The sequence below is a fragment of the Hibiscus syriacus genome, unplaced genomic scaffold (genome assembly GCF_006381635.1).
Source record: "Hibiscus syriacus cultivar Baekdansim isolate YM2019G1 unplaced genomic scaffold, ASM638163v2 tig00111847_pilon, whole genome shotgun sequence".
In the NCBI taxonomy this organism is placed as follows: domain Eukaryota; kingdom Viridiplantae; phylum Streptophyta; class Magnoliopsida; order Malvales; family Malvaceae; genus Hibiscus; species Hibiscus syriacus.
Window position 1 is genome coordinate 1,640,610 of NW_024063200.1, and position 15,865 is coordinate 1,656,474.

The 15,865-nt window shown below is 32.3% G+C and overlaps 1 pseudogene; it reads right to left on the reverse strand.

Annotated features, from left to right (window-relative positions):
- Positions 1-4,886: 4,886 nt before the first annotated feature.
- Positions 4,887-5,989, reverse strand: LOC120172215 (annotated as a pseudogene).
- Between the last annotated feature and the right edge of the window lie 9,876 nt (positions 5,990-15,865).

A 15,865-nucleotide genomic window follows, 5' to 3' on the forward strand; every position in this document is an offset into this window, starting at 1 on the left:
ACGTTTAAAAAAATCATATATGATACTATTTCGGGAGAAATTTAAAATATTTGTCTAATTTGAATTATATTAAAAAAATCACACAAGTTTAATAATACTTTTTAAAAGTATTTTTAGTAAAAAAAAAAGATCGTTTTGACCTCAAAATTAATATCAAACGGGTAAAAAGATGAAAAAGAAATATGAGGTGAAAACGATAGTTTTAAACCGATAGCAAAAGTTATGATTTTTAGTTTTTTATTTTATTTTTAACTTTGTATTTGAAAGCAAATTATAATTTTACCCTTATTAATACATGCGTTCCACTCAATTATATATTTATATTTTATTTTAATAATTTAATACTAACATTATTAGAAAAATAATTTATTACTTAATACTCCCTCTGTCTTATGAAAATCATCTATTGTTGAGTTTTTTCTATCAATTTTTTATTTAACTTTGACCTGCTATTGTTTAAAATTTATTATTAATAAAAATATTTTAAAAACTTTCAATCAAGTAACTTTTAAATATATATTTTTATAAATTTAATTATTTAAAACGATCATGACAAAAGTTTAATTTTTTTTTTCTTTTAAAAAGTCAATATTAGACAAATTTAGTGGAACAAAAAGAATAATTTATTTTAATTAATGAAAAATAATAAAGTTCATAATTTATATATTAAATATTAATAATGAATTATTATAAAATATATTTTTATTATAGTTTAAGTTATATATTTTATGTATCATAGTATTAATAAATATAAATATAATTTATATTTATATTTTTAATTTATAACATAATATCTATAATAAATATTTTATCTTTTCAAACTTAATTTTTAATAGTAATTCTAAATAATTGAATTCAAAATTTATTTTTGAGAAATACTTCTACAAATTCTTTTCTACATTACTTTTAAAAATCATTTTAAAAAAAAGTTATTACCAAACAGGTCTAAGCATATGGTTAACATATCTTGATTAATAGTATTGAATCTAATGTTGAATCGTTTGAACCTTTAATTCTCAGTTCAATCAACTCATTGACCTTTGGTAGCTTAAAAAACATAAATTAATAATAAGAAAAATCGTCAAAAATAGAGAAAAATTAAGACATATTAGAAAAGTTATCTAGTAATTAAATTGGGGTGTAATTATACAAATATGACAATTTTAATCTATTGTTATAATTTAGGATAAAATATATAAATGATCATCGACTATAGGATTTTGTTTTAAGTTATTCGAATACTATTTAAAGTTATAAAATGATCATCGAAAACACTCAATTACATTGCTGCAGTTTTTTAGTGTTCAAACCTATGACCTCAACGAAAAAGACAATTACTTTCACCACTGAAGTAAATTGATTCATGTTTCATTTATATTATTTTAAAATTTAAACTTATGTAATTGTGTAATTACAATTTGTATATGGAACATTGACGTAAAATTAAGATGTAATTACATACTATAAGTCAAACACGTAAAAAGAATTAGAGTTCCTTATAACTACACACTCGTATATTTACTATGATAATAATTATATTTTCATGCAATTACATCGTAACTTATCGTTATTAATTACGAACTTCGAGTTTTCCACAACAGAAATATAGACCGGTTCCATGCTTTCATTGAAGATCAAAGAGAACAAATCTCAAGAAAATTACAAGAAATTCTAAAATCCATACTGTTAACCTGCAACTTTGAAGAACAACTCACAAATTCTAAAACAATTATTAAGTTATTAGTGAAAACCAATTCCCCCTCCATTTTAACGAACTTGATGAGCAGGAACGAACCCCCTTCTAAACTGCTCGAATTCTATCTAACCAATTCACTACAAGAAATTTCGATTGTTTCAACAAAATTATTTATCACTAAAAGTACTAAATTTGTCACGATATATTTATTCTGACCAATTTTATTTGTTACCATTTTTGTTAGAACAACCTTGTCATGTAAAGTATATTGTGACAAAATTGTGTTCGTTACCATTGTATAATATTTATAGTAACAATGAAATTTCGTTACTATAATTAACTTATCACAATAAATTATTTGTAACAATCAATCAACTATTTCGTCACGAGAAGTACATTTTGTCATAACTAACTTATATTTAAAAATCAAATATAAAGGGTTGTTGTGACGAAAATACATAAGGCAACAAAAATTATTTTATCGCAGTTGCTATTTCGTCGCTAAATGTAACTTACAGAAATAAAACATTTGTTAAATAAAAATAATTATTTTATCACAAAAAGTAAATTTCATCACAATTAAGTTAAATTATAAATCAAACAAAAAATGTTTTAGTGACAAAAAGACATATTACAACAAAATTTATTTTCTCACTATTTTTATTTCGTAACTAAATTTTTTTATAACTTTTTACTGTGACTAAATAATTTTGTTACAATTTATTGTTGTGAAAGAATATTACTTGTCACAATTTTTTATGATGATAAATTAATATTTGTTATTGTGAAAGAATATTACTTCGGAACTACTTGGCTTTACTCCTTAACTAAGTCCACGAATGTAACCATATTTTGAATTTAAAACGTTTTCTAAAATTTGACGTCCGTTCACTTCAATGCCTTTTTCAGTTTCTTCAACTAAGATTGTTCTCATTTTTCCCTGCAAATATAAGTGAAATAAATCAAAAGGTTGAAATATTTAATAAACAAAACAAGATCAGACCATTTACTAAAATAAGAAAATTTTAATATTGTTCCCTTTACTAAGGTTACTGCAAAACTTCTTTTAAACATATCATGCACACATACAAAATAAAATCCATAACTGAAAGGCAAATTAAAAATAAAAAAATTTAATATTGTTCCCTCTACTAAGGTTACTGCATGGAAATAAAATGCATTTCAGCTGGCATGAAATAAACAGAGGAAATATCATCTAATTACTTTAGTCACCTTCCGACACAAAAAGTTGGAAGTAAGATGCCAATCTGCTTTGTATATGACATTATATAAGTAATCCTACTTATTAAAATTCATTTTATACATTAAACAAAATATAAAAAATGAGTACTGCATAAACACACATGAAATCTTTAAAAGAAGAATCAATATTGAGCATATACCTATGGACAACGAGACCTATGAGGAGCTTATAATTTAAGAGATTCAGCCTTAGCATGGCACAAAGGCCTCGATTATTGACCTTCTCGGCGTAAAGCTCGACGTTGTTTTCAAGGAACTTGAATCGCTTTTGATCCGACAATAGGCAGTGGAGTTTTGTTCGAATACAGATATTGCCAGTATGAAAAAAACAAATTGTCGGTGACGGGTTACACCGATAGCAACCCTCAAGGGTCGGTGGTATCATGGTTGTACTTGTTGTGACCTATAACGGCCGGTGACATAAACAAGAGTGAGACATATGTGCTGCAGAGGCCGACCTCAACCTTCCAAGTACCGGACAGAAGATAACCAAATGCGTAGGGGCCTCATCTGACGAGGGTGAGGCTGACCGAACAATTCGACACCCACGAACGACCACGACGTCGCTAGTGGCGGTAAAAATGAACCAAGAACCACGACCCAACGTGGTGTAACGACAACGAAAATAGAACGAGGTTTGAAATGATAGGTTCAAATAGTGGTCGGTGGCTTACCTACGAACAACCAGCGACGGAAAAGAGAGCGGGGCAGCTTGAAGGGAGAATGGGAGTAGCTGCTAGGGTTTTAAAATAAAAGGGGGCACTCAGCAGAGTTTTATCGGGGTAGAGGAAGTTTGTTTTCAAATAAAATTGGTATAATTGTATCGTAAGTCATTAAACTTTCTAGGATTTTACAAAAATGGGACCTAACTTTCTAATTTGGCAATTTAGTCACTGATTTCAAATTAGGAATTTAAGTTAAAATTTCTCAAATTACAGGGTTTCACAGTTTGAAATTATAATGAATATTTTTATTCATTTTTTACAATTTGTTATTATGAAAGAATATTATAACGTGTTCAATAGTGATAAATGGTTATGATAGTATATTTTTTTTCATAATGATTAAAATATATAAGTAAAAAATTATTGATTACAAAAAACCTGAATTTTATTATTTGATGTGATAATTTTTTCTATAACAAAAACTATAAATTATAATTATAAAAATTGTCCATATAACTTTTGAAACAAAAAAGTGGAGAAAAATAATTATGACAATATATGTTATCGTTATAGTTAAAATTTATAGCTATATTTTTCACAAAAACGTAATATCAATATTTTGTGACAATATTTTTCTATAATAACACTTATAGTTACAAATTTGTCACTATATGACTTTTTTGACGTAAAAAAATATGGAGGGAAATTTTTGTAACAATATATGTTGTCACTATAATTAAAACATATAACGACAAACATTGTTTTTTACTAAAAACTTGAATCTCATTATTTGTTGTTCTGACAACTTTTTTGTAAGAATAATTATAGCTTATAGCTACAAATCATGTCACTATATGATTTTGTTTTTGTACCAAAAATTAGAGATAATCATTTGTGACTATACATTTTGTCACTATAATTAAAATATATAATTACAAACAAAATTTATCACAACAAATCTAAATCTCATTATTTGTTGTGACAATTTTTTCTGTTATAGTTACAACATTTGTCACTATATGCTTTTAATTTGACGCCAAAAAATTGGAGGGAAATATTTGTGACAAAAATTCATAATAAAATTTATTTTGTCACTGTATGTTACTCGTATTTACTAATTGTGATAAATTATTATGATGATTTTAAATTTTGTCATAATTGTACATGATTCTTTTTAATTTAATGCGACAAATATTTATTTTGTCACTAAAAAGTTATTAATAGTGACAAAACTAATTTTGACAAAACTAAATTTTTCACAATTATAGAAATTTCTTGTAGTGTTTCTCGATGTATTCTACATTTCTCCGTGATCGGTCCGTTCTTTCCATATGATCTAAGAATATTCTAAGGTTTTCTAGTTGGTCAATGATGTTAAATTTTGTATACTCGTGAAACTTCCGTCTTTCAGGTCTATCGGTGCTTGTCCTAGGCTTTTCACGGGTATCGGAGCTTCTCCGGGGGTTGTCCTTTTGATCCATACTCCTCCTTGGAGGTTTGAAATAGTCGGCGCTTCGCCTCGAGTGTTTGATACCATCTGTGCTTCTTTGAGAACCGGCTCTTCTTGAAGGTTTTCTTTCAACCGATGATATAAATTTCTTGACATGCCTAATGTACTCGGGATAGAGTTCCAAATCACAGTGGTCCCCTCCTTTGACCCATAATGGTTCATATTTTACTTGGCAAAGTTCCCATAGTTGCTTCCCGTGAGAGCAGTTGACAACATCGTCATAAGTTCCCTGGATTTCGAGCCCGGAACAGAATCGCAGAACTTAATAATAGTCATTGCTGATATTGTTTCATGCATTAATTGATTCAAAATATCGACTAGAAACTTACATGAATTATCAGCACAGGAGACTTAACTAATGAGATTTTGTCAATTTTCTACAAAAACCATGTAAATCAAGTTAAGACACATAGTGAAGCCAAACATACACACACTTTGAACATCAAACTCGATAGAAAGGAACCGATTAGAGAGCAAAATGTCGAACCTTGTAGATGTCAAAGCAGTAAGCGCGTTTTATGGGATACATGACTCGTAAACCTGATAGAATAGGGCTATGCAGAACAACAGCTCCTAGTCGAGGTAGACGAGCAGTGAGATTTACTGTAGGACCACTTCCCACAGACTAACCATAGAGGATGATGTTTTCTTGCTTGGCACCATAGCTCCCTTCGAGACACTTGTACGCAGCTTCGATGTCGGTGTAGGTATTATGTTCACTAGGCTGAAGAAAGCCATATACATAGTTCAGACCGAGCTATAAGATTCAGTTAGTTCAGTCATGTAGTAAGAGTACACGATTCAAGCTATGATTACCTTTCCGGTTGATTGTCCATAGCCTGAGTAATCATAGTGTCACAGTTTGAGATGAGGAAAGATGAGGAATCGATGAGGAATGGGGAATTGATGATCGAGGGTTAGGGATTGAAGGAGCAAAATTAGGAAAGTGTAGCAACGCGCGTGAGAGGCACGGGGAAGGATTAAAACTTCCATAAGCTGAACATGAGTCACGTGGACCGATCCACGCAAGGAAGCCCATTATACCTGCAACAGAAGGATAGAATCGGTTAGCAAGAGTTGGTTAGAAGGACAACTACCTGGCATTTCAAAGATTCTCAAGTACCATTGTAAACAAATAAAAAACCGAGTACCTGTAGGAAATCATTATGAAAATGTTGAATGAAAGTTCTCTTATGCATTCTCTTTTCTTCTCTATTTCCTCGAATTCCTTTATATTTCTCTTGAGGTCATAACAATTGGCATCTAGAGCCACCATTCCTGACAATCATCATTTGGTATGCCAAAGAACAATCAAAATATGTCAGAAACTTCCAATTTTGCAGCAATACAAAAACAATTGGAAGATTTAACAGCTTTGGTGAAACAATCCCAAGAGAAAACTAACCCTTCTAAATAGTGAGAAAATCAGGAAACATAAATTACCTCATTGGAATCCAAAATTACCACAAACCAGGGTTATATGGAGGAGCTCTTGAAGATCTTGACGGGCATAAATGGTGATAAGGACCTATATGCTAGTGAACATGTACAAACTCTTAATACTTCTTAAAATGGAGGGAAGAAATCAGTTATGATCACTATGATTAACGAAAAGTCTCGATTTTCTTATAAGCCTGATGAACCTAGGATTTTAAAAACTAGACCTGATGATTTTCTAGTCATTAAGAACAATTTTAAACCTGATAATCAAAAGGGTGAAATTAATATACTTAGACCCAATATGTTGGGATTTGAGAATGATAAACGAGGTCCGGGGGGTTTCTTTAATACTTTAGGATCTATGAGGCATAGACTTAAGATTGAATTACTGTTCTTTGAAGGGGTCAATCAAAGGGGGTGTATACAAAAATGTCTTAAATATTTTGTCCTCTGTAATGTTCCTGAAGATCAGAGGGTAAAAGTGACCACTATGTATTTAACGGGTAAGGTAGAGATCTGATTTGATAGCTACATCATGCAGAAGAATTATGTGTCATGGCATGAATTCAAGGGAGATACATGCCACCGGTTCAGTGATCAATACTTCTCTGATATAGTGGAGGAATTTATAAAACAGGTGCAAAAAGGCTCTGTGGAAAACTACTAGGATATTTTTGAAGAGCTACAACCTCACATGCTTTTACAAAATCCTACCTTAGGCGATGACTTCTTTGTATCTCTTTTTATCAGTGGGCTGAGGGAAGACATCAAATATAGAGTTAAGGCTCTAAACCTTAAAATACTTTTTGAAGCATGCATACAAGCTAAGCTCTATGAATTATCTGTTGAGTTTGAGAATATACGAATGTAACAACCTTTTAAAAACCCACCATACCTAAACCCATTAACTTCTTCTAAACCAAATCCACTACCATTGCCTCCCAAAAACACAGTAATACCACATCCAAAACAGAATCTCATTGAACATCGACGACAGAATAACCTATGTTTTAAATGTGGTGAGAAATTTGCCCAGGCCATTAATGCAAACCAAGACATTTAAAAATGATTATTGAGGAAGAAACTACTACACCCTTGGAAACTTTACTTAGTGATTCAGACCATCAGGTACTACAAGAAAAAGAGAGCCTTGAGATTTCTATGAATGCTATTACTGGCTGCATTGGCCATAATACATTGAGGATCCAAAGGACTATTCAAGGCAGGCCATTGAATATATTGATTGATAGTGGAAACACTCGCATTTTTTTAACACCACAATGGGCTGATGATGGTATTTAAGTAACTACACCTTATCCCTTGGCCATCACAGTAGCCAATGATCAATAACTTTTCAATTCAGCTAGATGCAACAAGGTGGAATGATAGATGCAAGGACACTAATTTCTACATGATTTCAAATTACTTAAATTGGGTGGAAGTGACATGGTCCTAGGGTTGAGTGGATGAAATTGTTTAGTCCAATCTTGATGGACTTCAATAATATGACATTAAGCTTTGTACATAAAGGGGAACCAATTATTATTCAAGGACAACAACCTTCTACAACATTACAATAGATCTCAGGGGACACTTTATTAAAAATGACAGCCTTGGATGCATCTATTTTGGGTCACATTGTTATGATAAGTATGACAGGGACTTCTCCACCTATTCCTACAAAAATCCAACCTCTATTAGAGAAATACAGTGCCATTTTTGCTGAACCTGAAGGCCTACCACCTAAAAGAAGCCATGATCATGCCATTTCCCCTAAAACCTGATTCTACACCTGTTAACTCAAGACACTATAGATTTGCTCATAACCAGAAGGCCGAGGTAGAAAGACAGATTGCTAGCATGCTATCTTCATCTATTATACAACCTAGTAAGATACCATTTGCCTCTCCATGCCTCCTTATTAAGAAAAAAAATTTTACTTGGAGATTTTGTGTAGACTACAAACATTTAAACAATATGATAGTTAAAGATAAGTTCCCTATTCTTATGGTTGAGGATTTACTGGATGAATTAAATGGGGCATTCTACTTTTCCAAAATTGATCTGAGATCAGGGTACTGACAAATCAAAATTAAAGCAGAAGACATCTTCAAAAAAAATTCAGGACACATCAGAGCCATTATGAATTCAAGGTAATGCCTTTCGGCCTTACAAATGCTCCTACTACATTTCAAGCACCCATTAATGAATTGTTGAGTTAATTCCTTAGAAAATTTGTATTGGCGTTGTTTGATGACATCTTAGTCTACAATAACTCTATGACCGACCATATTTCACATTTACAAATGGTTTTAGAGGTTCTGCAAGTGAATCAATTATTTGCCAAGTTGTCCAAATGTTTCTTTGGATAAACTCACGTGGAGTATTTAAGCCACATTATATCAGCTGCAGAAGTAACTATTGATCCTTACAAGGTGGTGGCAATGAAGAATTGGCATGTGCCTAAAACCTTAAAGTCTCTGCGTGAGTTTTTGGGTTTAACAAGCTACTACATAAGGTTTATCAGAAACTATGGAACCATCAGCAAACCATTGACACATATGTTAAAGAAAAACTGATTTACATGGAATAATGATGCTTTCACTGCATTTGAGGAATTAAAACATGTTGGCATGACCAGATTTTTCTAAATGTTTTTTATTTAGAAAAGATGCTAGTTCTGGAGGAATAGGTATTGTTCTTTCTCAGGATGGAAGGCCTATAGCCTATCTTAGCAAAACTTTAAGCCCTAGACATTCTACCCTTTCCATATATGAATATGAATATCTTGCTATATTATTAGCAATATCTAAGTGGAGACATTATTTAGAAGGCAAGCCATTTATTATTAAGACAAATCATGAACCCTTGAAGTATTTATTGGAGCATAAGTTAACTACCACAATATAGAAGAAGGGGTTAACTAAACTACTGGGGCTAGACTACACTATTTAGTATAGAAAAAGCAAATCTAATTTGGTTGTAGATGCCTTATCAAGATAGCGGGAAGAGCAAGCTCAATGTCATGCTATGAGAGTTACTTTACTAATACCTAGATGGGTTCAAGAAGTAGAGGAGAGTTATAAAAAAGATAAACTAGCTATTGAATGGATTTCAACCATGACTGTCAGTCCCACTGTTGACACTAAATGAAAATATTCCAAAGGTATCCTCAGATACAATTGAAGGGTTTATATTGGTACTGTTGGTAGTCTTAGACTACAAATTCTTCCAACTTTGCATGATTCCCCACATGAAGGTCATTCTGGAACCCAGGCTACATATCACATAATTGCATCTTATTTCTAATGGCCTAGGCTTAAGGCTATGGTGGCTACTTATGTGAAGTCCTGTGCAGTTTGTCAGCAAACTAAAGTCGAACATATAGTAAAGCCTGGCTTGTTACAATCTCTACCTATTCCTAACCAAGCATGGGATATTATTACAACTGATTTTATCGAAGGACTGCCTATATCACTAAGAAAGAGCTGTATCTTGGTTGTGGTCGACAAATTCACTAAATACAATAATTTCTTAGCACTATCCCATCCTTATTCTGCAGCTGATGTAGCTAAATTATACATGGATAATGTCTATAAACTACATCAACCTAAAATGGTCATTTCAGACAGGGACAAAAAATTTACTAGTATCTGCTGAAGGGAACTGATGAAGTAGTTGGGAACTAAAACTCTGTTTAGTACTGCTTACCATCCAGAAACAAATGGACAAATAGATAGAGTCAATCAATGCTTAGAGCAATATCTTAGGGGACTTTGTTTTTTTTACCTAAACAATGGGCTAAATGGTTGCCTCATACAGAATGGTGTTATAATACCACCTTCTACACCGCCCTACAACTAACCCCTTTACATGCTTTATACAGCTACAAACCCCCAACTATGGTATGGAACACAAACTCTCTAGTACAATCTGTCAGTGAGATGATGAATAATAGAGAAGAAATTCGACAGCTAGTTAAGTATCAATTGGAACAGGCTAGTAATTATATGAAACAACAAGAAGACAAGAACATATCAGAAAGAGTATTTGAAGTTAGAGACAAGGTTTACCTCAAATTATGACCTTACAGACAAACTTCCCTCGCCTTGTGCAAAAACCTGAAATTGGCAGCCAAATATTATGATCCATACAAGATTTTGTAGATAATCGGGAAAGTTGCATATAGTCTAGACTTACCTTTAACATTGCATTTGCACCCGGTGTTCCATGTTAGTCTCCTGAAGAAACATATTGGTGAAGCCTCAACATCTGCAACTGATCCCCTACAATAGATAAAGACAACCGGTTGTGAATCGAACCATCCAAGATTATAGGAAAACATATTGTTAATCATGATAACAAACAAATGACTCAACTTTTAGTACGCTGGGAAAATATGGATGAGACACACGGTACTTGTGAGGACTTGTCTGTTCTCAAAGGCCAATTTCCCTCATTTGATCCTTGGGGACAAAGATTGTCTCAAGGGGTGGGTATTGTCATAGTTGGAGAAGTGGAAAGACAAAGAATTGATGAGGAATGGGTAATTGATGATCAAGGGTTAGGGATTGAAGGAGCAGAATTGGGAAAGTGTAGCAACATACGTGAGAGGCACGAGGAATGATTAAAACTTCCATAAGCTGAACATGAGTCATATGGACCGATCTAGGGAAAGAAGCCCATTAGACCTGCAACAGAAGGATAAAATCTGTTAGAAAGAGTTGGTTAGAAGGATACCTACATGGCATTTCAAAGATTCTCAAGTACCATTGTAAAAAAAAATAAAAAACTAAGTGCCTGTGAAAATCATTATGAAAATATTGGGTGAAAGTTCTCTTCTGTAGTCTCTTTTCTTCTCTATTTCCTCGATTCCTTTCTATTTCTCTTGAGGTCATAACACATACATGCAAAGATTTAACACATTAGTTTCACACATTGATCTTATAAATAGGTGCTGGAAATCACAAATATCGACTACGATCAAGCATTTTGTCAAGGTTGAAGCAACACTGCCGATTTAACACAAAAATGAAAGATCCATTTCTCATACATTGCAGATCATATACAAAGAAGGTAATGCCTAGATATCCATTAGCTTATGCTGCAGTTGAGAGTGAAATCCATTTATCTTGAACTTCTTTTTTACAACTTATTGAAGCAAACCTAGAGCTTACAAACTCCCATCACTATACATTTATGTCAGACAAGCGGAAGGTAAATAATTTAATTTTATATTAATTTCAAATTTATGTATGTCATTTACTTTACTAATGATTAATTAATTAATGCTTATAGAGTTTAGTTGAGGTAATTTCAGAACTGTTTCCTAATGGTGAGCACAAAACATGTGTGATATATCTATATTATAACTTTAAGTCAAAGAGGAGCAACCAAAGAAAGGAATTAAAAAATTAACTATGGAAAACTGCAAAGAAACATACAAGAAACAATTCACTGATTCAATGACTGAAATGAGATCAATGCCAGAAGATGCTTATGATTGGTTGAAAAATAAGGACCCTGCACAGTGGTTAAAGTCTCATTTTTCAACAAGGTGTAAGTCTGACATGCTCCTTAACAACTTGTGTGAGAGTTTTAACAAGGTAAAATTATTATTTATCTTTTTTCCTGTGTTTTAACAAATAGAACATGATCCCAATTAATTGTGTGTGTGTGTGTGTGTATGTGTTTTGTTAAGATGATATTGGAAGCAAAGGACAAGCCAATTTTGATCATGACGGAGATGATTAGATCAAAGATCATGCAAGTAAGAAAGAAACTACTGAGAAGATTAATGGTCAACTTTGTCCTAAAATTCAAAAGAAGGTTGACACTGTTATAATACAGTCCATGAGGTAATTTACTGTTTAAAATTTTCAATTTGTTATTTGCTACATGTTTAAATTTTGTGTTTGCAAATATGTTAACTGTTTAAATTTAGTGTTTCTTATTTAAATTTTGTGTTTACTGTTTCAATTTGCAATTATACAAATGTTTACTGTTTTGCATATTGTCAGGTGTTTCCCTTAGCATGTAGGAGGACATAAGTGGGAGGTCTCTACTGGAAATGTAGATCAACATGTTGTGGACATAGAATCACATTCATACAACTGTAGAAAATGAGATCTTATAGGTAAAATAAATTTACTTATATATTTTTTATTATATACATCACTTTTCTTTACTGAAATGAGATCAATGCAAGTATTCCATGTATATATGTTGTATCTGTTATTTTAAGGAATCAAGAGAGGCCTAAGTCTTATGTTAGTAGTTACTACTTCAAACAAACCCAACTAAGCATATATGCAAACATGGTTTAACTAGTTAGAGGTCCAAAGTAATGGGATCAATGCAATACATGTGAACTTATCTTACCACTAATCATGAGAATACCTCTTGACAGACCTCATAAGAATAGAAGAAAGAAGTCTGATGAACCATTACAAGCAACTGGAAGAAAAACCAAAAAGGGGGTTACGATGACATGCACCAAATATGGTAACAAAGGACACAATAAGAGGTCTTGTAGGGGACAAATTAGTGGCAACACACATGTTCCATCACCAAACAGAGGAGACACAAATCATGTATGTTAACTTCACAAACAATTCAATACATTTAATAAATATTTTACATAATACATTTACTGTGTAATTATTACAATTTATTTTGTAGGTTATGCTACTAAGAGAAACCAATCCAACATGTTCAATTCATCACCAACAAGAGAGCCCGAACAAACAACCCTCAAACGAAATAGTCAGGTGGATGATGCCCTCTCAGTAGAGCTCTGCCACATAACCTCAACCCTAAATACAAGTTGGTAAATCTAAACTACCTGTAAGTGTCAAAAATTATTTATTTCTTATCCATATAAGGATTCTATATGGGTGCAATAAAGTTTAATGATATTTCACTTTTTAGATTAGGAGGCCAACAATGTCCGATCCACAAGGTTTCACCCAACACCATTAAGAGAGCCAAAAAACACAAGGCTCAGTGAATACAGTTAGGTGGATGATGTCCTCTCATTAGAGCTTTTCCATCCAACCTCAGTCTCAAGATCCTGCTTCTCAAAATCCCAGGTGGAAATGAAGATGATCTATAAATATTTTGTCGACAAGTTTTTGCATTTTATGAAAACCATTATGTAATTTGAAAATTGTGTAATTTGGTGTAACTTTTTGTTATGGGAGATGTATTTTTTGTCAAAATTATTTTATGATTAGGTATTTTTTTTCCAACATTAGCTTTACAAAGTTAAGTTGAAATTGTAGAAGTTGTATAATAACTTCCTAAAAGATAGTGTTATGGGTCTTGTAACACCCCATTTCTTCTTTGTCTCTTTCTGCAAGTACTACAACCACTCCACTGCCAACACTTTTGTTTGTTATTGCTAGTTGCTTCAAAAGTGAACCCTACAATAAAAAAAATATTATTTCTTAATAATAGTGTTTCTATCTCTTACAAGACCAAAATTAGAGATTCAGAACTCTTTTAGCTTTAGGAGGTTCTGGAATTCACGTGAATTCCTATCTTTTGGATTGATGAGAATTTTATTATTATTTTTAATATTATAACCTAGAAAAAAGAGAACCACATGCTGCAAGATTTTATAGTTTAACTCGATTTTAAATACAGGTGTTTGAAATAGCTGAAAAAAAAAGACTTACGCATAATATTCACGATCTGTCTTGGAGAGGATGAGCGCACAACCTTGTTGCAGTTCAAGCAAAGCTTTATCATCTATGAGTCTGCCTCTACCAGTCTATATGCCTATTCGAAAACCCAATTCTGGAAACAAAGTGGCGGTGAAAGGGTCCTCGCTGATGCCATGAACAACATAACTCGATTTTAGCTTCATCAAAAGGTCATCGGAGGCAGGCCAACGTGATTTACTTCAAGAAAACCGAATGTTTTCTCTAGATTTACGATGATTGGTGATGGTTTTGGATGATCAAAGTTTGGATTTGGGATGAGAATCATAAGGTGGTTCGAGTGATGTATTTTGGGTCACGGGTGGTGACAAAAAAATGGTGGTCGATGCGGTGGTCACCGACGATCGGTGATAGGCTGATCGTGAAATCATATTTGTGTATAGAGCATTTGGGAAAAAAAAGATATGAAATGTTAAAGAAATGGATTGAAAGGTTGGAAAAAAATTGGGGTTATGATTCTAACAGGAGAATCACGTGGGTGGAGACTTAAAAAAAAAATAAAGTTGAAAATTACATGATGAGTACTCAAGGTTTTGGTAAGAACTTGGCCTTGTCTCATAGTTTCCTTTAGTTTATGGCTAAATAGTGCAAATTAATTCGGTTCAGTCCCTAATTTTAGCGATTAATTATTAAAGTAGCCCCACAATTATTCTATTATACTAATTGGGTTTCCAAATTATTATTTCAATTCTAATAAGCTATCTTTATGGCGAGGAAAATTATTTGGATACGAGTTAGTAATTTTGATGGTCTGGATTGAGAGGAAAATATTGGAAGTTGAATCAAAGATCGAGGACGTTCGAATGGAATTTAAATGTTTGACCAGTATGACACGGAAAATCGAGGTAATACTTTACTACCTCTTTATGCTTTATGAAACATGTGAATATTGATAAATGCATGAATAAGATAATGTTGGTCTCATTTGTATAGTTAATGAATTTCTACACTTGATCCGAATACAGTAGAAATTTGGTAACTGATTATGGTTCAGATGATTAATATAAGAAATTGATGGATTGTTAGAATTATATTATGAGTTCTGTGATTAGTGATAAAGGGATTATCATGGATTTGTAGCTTATAATATATGTCATTAAAAATTAAATATTAAAGATACTCGGATGAGAAATCATGAGAATATTCTGATAGGGTAAAATTATGAAAATACCCTTATATTGTAGGATGATAAGAATAGTCCCTGGAAGTTGGTTAATAACTCTGAAAAGACATATTGATCCGATATAACTACTGATGTGCATAAGAAATGTAGTTTACTTAGAAATTAAGGATAACCGGTTTTTAACCCCAAAGAGGATTTATAGAAGATACTAGAAGTCTTTTAAGGAATCATTTCAAGATCAGAGAAGGTTCGAGAAAACAATTAATCATAGGATCTCTATATTATATTATTTTCGTTAAGAGCTAATATAGAAATTATCTGGTTAAGAAATTAAAAAAATGCCCTTGAGAGGTAAAATAGTCAGAGTTGACCCTGAAGGAGAAAGTACTTTGAGGATTTGTACTTAACCCGATTAAGTACGAATTTGATTATTAAGATCATGTC